Here is an 8,656-nt window from a genome sequence, read left to right as displayed (position 1 = left end):
TATATACATATATGTTTATAATTTATTATCTGTAGCCCGTACAAATCGTACCAGATATAACACCAAAGACCGCTCTCAAAACAAGCAATATCGCGAGCAACATCGATAACGCAATTTCCTCAATTCTGCGACGCGGATCGCAACGATGTAACCGAACGTGTAATCGAGCACCGACTGAAAATATAATTATCGGATGTCATCATCGCGCGGCGAGATCAGAAAACTTGAAAACGAGTTCTCCCGCGGTCGAGATGCAATTACGTAAGCTTGCAGGTGCGCGCTTTCTTTCTTTTCCCTTTTTAATTGGTCCGCATTAATTAAGGTTTATGTATCGTAAAGCTGTACCAGAAACCGCTATTCGGGAGAAAATCCTCTCTCATCAGAGAGAATGCTTCTTCTTCGTTATTATTCTTCCACTTCTCACAACGCTCGCGAACCCCTCGGGCTTTCCTTTTGTGAGGAAACCCCTGCGGAATTTCAGCGTCTTGTATTTATGCAAATAGCATTATGTAACACGTATACGTTTCGAGGGACTCGAAAACCAGGAAACACTCGTCACTCTCGCATCTATTTTCTTCTTCTTCTTTTATTATTACACCGTTATTTTCGGTTCTTTTATTTTCGTCGAGACGCGTCAATAATATCATTCTTTATGCATAGCTCTTTGAACGTTCTGTTTTATGAATGATAGATATCTCATTCCCAGAATACACTGACGCGTTCCATTAATACGTTGCGTTAAAAATATCGCCGATATTCAGCAGCAGAGCAATCGATGTCGCTATTAAAGTTTGCCTTATGCTAACTCGATGAGACTTTAAATACACGTAGCACTTATCAATATATTTCTTACATTACGCTTTTTGTACTCTATTTTATCTCGCTAAGCGTGTCGCGAAATCAGAAAATAAAAGTAATCCCACCAGGGAACTGTTCCACGTTTATTGTTCAAATGACGACACATCACACGTTCTGTTTATCCGTCAGTATTTACATGACAAGATGCAAATCGCAAATTACCACAAGCTTTCGTCGTCTGAGATGCAAATTAGCCTCGTGTAAATATATTATAGGAAGGATCTCTTATACGATCTACCTTAACGCGCTTGCCTCGCGGTCTTTCTATTTTCCAAGCTGCGCTGCTTTTCATCGGTAGCGGAATATCTTCGGAAATCCCTCATTATTGATAGCGAGCTCGCGGTTGTATTATTTATCCTCGCATCCTATCTAGCTCTCATCCAGCGGGGACGAACGAATTATACCAAAGACGCTCTATTGAGCGGCGATCGATCGATCAACGATTGGAAAAGCTGACGGATTACGCACGTATTTCTTTTACTGCGGATTGTGACTGATATTACTGACATAAAGAAAAACCAAAAAAAGGTAAAAACAGGCAAGTAATATTTTATCGAAAAATTGAAATGTTTATTTGTGCGCGTAAACATGTATTATATATGAAATGGTGCATAATGCTATAATAATGGTTTGTTAATGGACGAAATGTTAGGAGGTAATGCGATTATGTGGAGGAAGCATTTATCATAAATGCTTGTAATAAACATTTGTTCCACATCGCCGCCGCTACCCTCTATTATTATGCTATGCATTAACGTCATTACACGTTCGTGCAATGCCATCGGAGAATTTTGCATGTAACGTTATCACGCTATTTGAAGCAGATAAGCGTACTAAAACTTACGAAACGGGATACCGAAAATAATAAATTTTTTCACTTGAACAATATTTTTTTTTTTTTAAATTGATAACGCTAATTAACAAACACAATCAGGACACACAGTATAACCGAATAAAGGGATTCGTGTGTGAATGTTGCTGATACTCTTGCAAATTTTTATTACGTCTTTTACCTCGTTCGGTATTAATTAGTCTATTCTCGTTGAAGCAACCTTGTTCGGAGTGCCTGATATTAATTGACGGGAAGCGTCCATAAATATACTGTACGTACTCGCAACCTCGTTGTCATGCAAATTCGCGCGAGATTCTTCGCGACAAAATTGTCGCTTAATGGCGGCAATGCAGAAGTTTATGTTCGCTCGCGTTATCCTGATTTTATATCCTTATAAAGCAAGTGAGAATCCGTAATGCCGTGACACGGGGAATACGGGCAAAACGCGATTTCTCCGGCACTAACCACGAGTGAGGAAATCGCAGAATATACAATTTTAAAGATCTTTTAAGTTTAAAATTTTTAATTATTGCCTGATATACACATCGTCTGCATTATATGATCGAGTATTTCAGGCTCTTATTTTAGGCGACAAAGTGGTGCATGTACGTACCGTAACGTTGCTTCGCGTTAAATAACGTTAAAGTTTTGTATGTAGACAATGGAAATATTACGAGTGTGTTTAAAGCGTGCGAGAATAAAAGAAAGAAAGAGAGAGAGAGCGTGTATGCGTGTCATATTAAGACGTTTTCATTGTAAGTATCACTTGTAAGCAACACCTGTAAATATCGTTGTACTATAAATAATCGTGTACCCGTTCTTTCCCGATTGCGAATCGCACGTTTTTACATTAATCGAGGAGCGCCGATTTACGAACGGTGACTTGATAAATTGTTACTACAAAACAATAGATGTGCGGCGTACGTATATAAGTGTGAGTTAATATTTTTGTTATAAAGCGCGAAGCCAAGCGGAGGTTCTCACATAAATAAATCGTCGCCAGGGAAGTTTTGAGCCACGCATCATCATCTGTTAACGTTTGGAGCGACTATGGTTCTTGAACTTTCAAGATTAATGTTTTCAATTTTATGTAACTATCCCTTGAATATGATTTACAATTATAATAAATGACTTATGGACACAATGCAATCTCTATACGTTCATTAATTCAATTTATTTCTGAAGGGATATTTATGTTTTCGAGATAATGAAGATTGTGTGAAAAAGTACAATACAACACGCAAGGGAGAATAATAAATGAGGCAGGACATAAGTTTTATCGCGATTTGACCTTTATTATTGTATATATATATATATTATATCCTTACTTCATTATACAATATATTGCGGATTATTTTATATTTAATCAAATCTCATTAAAATGGAAAAGAGAGAGTTTTTGGGATCAAAATCTTGAATGAAAAATGTAAAAAAAAAATTTTTTTCACCGAGTATTATACTGCCATTGAAATTTACAATCTCTTGCACCATTTTCCTAGTCTACAGAAAACCGCTATTGTAATACCAAGCAATGATTTATAAAACAATATATATGTATATATATATACGTAGCGCGAAAACAATTGTAGCTCAATACTAATACGTGCATCCTCTGTCGCAATTAAATTAATAGCCAAGCGCATACATGCGCGCGTATATTATCGATTAAGGATTACATTTAGTTATAGACGATACGTATCGCTCTCCTCGATCATTTTTGCGAAACACGGATTAGCGGCTCTAATCGTAACAATATGCGAGCGGGGCAATAAAGGGATGAACACGTTGCACGTGGAATTCAACCACTCTCGTGGGAATACAACCGCTCGATCATAAACTGATAACCGGAGCTTTGAACTTGTTTCAACGTTACGTGCGTTAATTGTTCGCGTATTGCCAGATAATTATGCGCGAGAAAGTTGCTTTGCGTTTCGCTGAAACTCAAGCAACTGTCGGTTCAAACTTTTGCGCGATTGTGCGCGAGTGCCTTTTTTCTTGCCGTGAGTGAACTCAATTTAATTGCATCGGAAAATTTGAGTGATCAATATTCGCTTTTTGCTCCGTTTAATTCTCCTCCTTCGCTTAAACTTTGCTGTTGTGATTTTTGCTATTGAATGCTTATCACAAATTGGATTTAAAGAATTTTTCATTTAAATTCTTCGATATTGTTTTGCTTGACAAATCGCAATTTATTTGAAAACATTTGTCTTAATCGTTGTTTCTCGTCGAGATGGTTAAATCGCCGCGTCATTGTATTTGCCGTAATTTATTGGATTACTGTGTGAACTGCGGCAATAATACTTTTTATCGCCTAGCGTAATAGACAGTGCAAGAAAGGCAGTTATTTCTCCAACTTGCGGTAATTAAAATCATAGAGTGATATAATCAACCGAGTATTTCTGCGAATTGATCAAGTTTGCCCATATAGCGTGCGCATTTGTTGCGCGCGAATGATAATCAATTTGAAACAATGGAGCGTATTTGTACGGACTTAATTATTGATATAATAAGTTGGCCTGTATCAATTTTTACGCAAATGAAAAATTAATTAATTTGATCACCATATTCAAAACAGATAATTATGGTTGGTTGTTTGAGATATGCGATTTAGCATTCAAAAATAATGATAAGAGGATAGAAGATTTGTAATAAAATAGAGGAAAAGTTCCAAAAATAAGTTTATGACACAACAAATATTAATTGGTACATACATATATACACATATACAAAAGTGTATATACATGCGCATTCTTTGTCTTTTTTCAAATTCGTAAATGGAATTTATCGAACGTTATGTTTAAAATTTTAATATTTATTTATCTTGCAACAAATACACCGACAAAACATTAGGGTAAATCAGATGCGGGAAAGTTTTTTAACCGCTATTAATTTCCGCATTTTTTTCGGAACGTGAACGCAAAACGTGACGCGAGCGAGTCATTACATGATGATACGGACACACGAGGCCACAAAACGTGGAACGCAATGCAATTATGCAATGCTATAGCAGGATGCGGGGTATAAAAAATGCACGCTGTCGCTAGACCACATATTTGCAGACTTATAAATGCACGTCTGTATACTGATTGTGAGTATACGATTGAGGGCACAACGTGCACAGCTTGGTAAGTTACACATGATGATTTTTCGTGTCACATTTTTGTAAAGAAAATAGATAATATACGTATGTCACATATTTTTTCCTCCTCCGAATAAGAAAATAATTCAAATTGAAAATTTATTTAATTCAAAAGTGATTTATATTGCTGTATACTACGCTGAAAAATAATTATTTTTCAATGCAAGTCCGAGATTTAATTTCAGCCTTACATTGATGTTTTATTAATAATTATGAATGTATAAGTATGAAGCTTCTATACAAATACTACACCTTGAGAAAAAAGGGATCACGATCTGATGTGTCAGTACTATTTTCTCTGCCGTCGCATAATCTGATTCTAAAATCAAACGATCATTATATTACTTTTAGATTGAACGATTTCTTTAGCAAGCACGCACATTTAATTAGTTTAACAATACAGAGCAGAGAAGTTAAATTTTTCTTTCCTTCGGATTTTAATTATGTGCACTTGTTATATTCATTGATAATATTTTTTTACATTTTTATAAAAATGTATTTCGAATTTTGACAATTTGCGGTGTTATATTTATGTGCGGCAGGCGTACATACATAACATATAATTGGCATAAGTACAGCTCCAAAGGAAAGGTTACGTGTTGCATTTCTCGATTTAAAAATTCGGTTTTGTTACCGAATGATACAGATTTTTTGTATCCAAGAAATAAACTTATCAACGCGTTTATTCCGAGTCAATTAAAAAGCGGACTGGCAATATCGCTGGTCACGTTAGTTTGCAGAATCGAAGATGTAATTTCGACGGGATTCCGATATGAAATCGGTGAGCGAGCGTTCTTCCTATGATGAATGATTCAGGAAGCGCGCAGCGCTTCTCGCAGATTCTCAATGCGCGACGATTTTTCTCTCTCCCGTTTCTCGTTGATTGCTTTTCCATTTATATACGTAGCAGTACTGACGTCCGTCCCGGCTTTCCGTGTCACTCGTAAAGAACGGCAAAACGTCGAAAGCTCTTTTCCTCACGACGACATTCGCCTCTTCCCTATCGTTCGAACGGCAATCTACGTGACGACGACATCTTCTGCGGTCGCAATAGAAATACCATCGCACGATTCAGCGTCGTGCAATAACGCGAGGGAGTTCCAGGTAAGTATATATATTTATCAATGTGGACGCACATAATACATGATTTTATATAAACGAAGTCAGTGACCTATATTTTACATGTGTTCCGTGGCGCGATTAAATCGCGCGAATATGACCCGCATGCCGTAAAATAACATCGTGGTCGTTCCAACAATTGCGTGTGTTGTCGATAACGTTATACACATTATCGTATAAATTATGAGGCAACAAAGGATGCGATAGAACGGTTTACTGAATGACAATAGCGATTTCTTTAATTAAAAAAACAATATAAATTAGTGAGAATCGAAGCTCGATTGCATTTTAGGATCGAGACTTTATCATTGATAAGTGAATATATATTTTTTACATGCTTGAGATTTGAGATAACACATGCTTCTTTTTAATTTATTCTGAATTTATTCTAAATCTCTAAAAGTTGGCATTTTTCATAAATAAATGATGCTAAATTGATCAAACGGTTTAACATTGTGAACTGTGTAAAGAGAGATAACACTAAGTGATAATTATAATAGATGGATTTACATTTAATCGTCAAATTTTGATCCTTTCCGATTTTAACCAATAACAGTTGTCATTTACATTCTGTTGAACTACCATATGTTTCATAAAAATTTGATATATTAATCGCGGAAATGTTGCAAACAATCGTTATTTACGAATTTGCGTGTCTAGATGCGATTATTATTTGAAGAATTATTTGAGAAGTCGCTTGAAAACAAAATAATTACAGAAGTTAATAGAAGCAAAAAGAAGATGAGACTTGCACTATTTGAGCAGTTTCAGAATTACTTGTACTCGTATTACGACAAGTGCAGAGTTAGCGTAATATTTCGTAAAGTACTTGACCTCGTTTCAAAGTCTACTCGCTGAATCGTCCAAATTCCACTTAATCCTAAATTGCTTCTATCATATTTAATGATTCTTTACTGGATGTTTGATTAGTTTCGAAAATTTCACTTAGATTTACATTTAAAAATTTCCTCTGTTTTATGATGTAAGAAGAAAGATAATCATATAGGATCCAGATAATATCAAGAGTTTTCTACTAAATTTGATGTGATATTAGTTTACTTTAGGATTATAGGACTCTTATATATATACTAAGTACTATCTCACTAACTGATAATTTGAAGCGCTATTTCAGTTTTAAATGGAATTTTCGATAACCGAAGTTATGTAGTAAAACTTCCGACGGATCCTGACGAATAAAATTTTACTCGTTTCCTTAAAGCTTAAATATTCAAAGGTTTTATTTCATCTGCTGAGTGGGGGACCAAACAGGACGAAGTTCCCGAGTTAAACCGAAAGCCATAGCGGACACCTGGCATGGCCCACTTTACTTTACTTGCAAAGTTTACATGGACTGAACGGGAAGCGTTTTCATAACTCAATAGCAAAAAGATAGAAAGTAAACTACGTATAATGATCGAATAAATTTAGCATTATAAGAGAAAAGGAGAGAGAAATCGATCATTTATAATTAATTTGAATTACATTTTGGACAATCTTCTAACTGATACAAAATAATTAAGAAATTTTAATAAAAAGATTATAAAATGTTTATAACATATAAATTGTTTTATTTCCGTGTAGAAAAAATTACCAAAAATAATGAACTTTCTTTCATGGCGTATTTTATGTAGCATGGAATTTTATATTTTCTTTGTATCGGCTTGAAAGTATGTCATTTATTCTTAATCGGGAAGGATTAATTTGAGAAAAAAATATATGTTTTAAAGGTAATTGATTAATTCCGAAAAAAAAATCGCGAGAATTGAGTGAATTTGAAAAATATTTTATGCTTTCGCTCTGAAATATTGTACGCTTTGAACAGTTCGAAAAAATACGACGTAACAAATCATCAAAATTGTACTTTTCCGCTTGCTACATTTACAAAAGAACGGATAAGGCGACGAAGCAGATAAGACGCGCGAAGAGTGGCTATAGATACTATTTGCATAGAATTACATTTAAGATGAAATACGTGAAAAGTGTAAGTGGACCATTACCAGCAGCATACTTTTGGAAGTTCGCAGAACGCAAGAGGGTTGATACAAGAAAGATGCTTGTGTATTATCCGTACACGCACATACACAGCTGATATATTATATCGGATTACGTGCGCCTAGCGGTAGTAATGGGAATGATACGCCAACACATATAATCATTGATTTACGAATAAGACCACTAATATGACACATAGCTCGAAGGATAAGGTCGATAGCTTGCATTAACTTATATATCTAATTTTTCTACAACGACATATATAATATATTTTAATGAAATCATATAAAATACACGCACATCGATATCAAAATCAATAAATTTAATATAAACTATAATATATAAATTAATGTGTTTATTATAATTTTGTGATATTTATATCGATGACATTAAAATTGTTATCTAACAGTGGAACGCTTGCGCTTTATTAGCTCGAAAAACGCGACTATCGACTTGCACCCATTACTGCGCCCAGGTCGATACATCGTCCAAGGGTCCGCGATGCTCCTGTCTCGGCGGCCGTTTATTCATTCCCCTCGTTCTCGATCACTCCTGCACCAACATTCACGTGTCCAAAGCGGCTCATGCGTGAATGATGATAAGCGGCGTGTGCGTGGGCGATTTATGCGTGCCGGGACGTGTAAATACGTCGTCAATACGCGATGTGAAAAGGCGCATATAATCAGATTTCTCTCTCTTTCTTCACAATTTTTTTT

This window comes from Formica exsecta, unplaced genomic scaffold (assembly GCF_003651465.1).
Source record: "Formica exsecta isolate Colony F162 unplaced genomic scaffold, ASM365146v1 scaffold182, whole genome shotgun sequence".
In the NCBI taxonomy this organism is placed as follows: Eukaryota; Metazoa; Arthropoda; class Insecta; order Hymenoptera; family Formicidae; genus Formica; species Formica exsecta.
Note: the sequence above shows the minus strand (reverse complement) of the source record.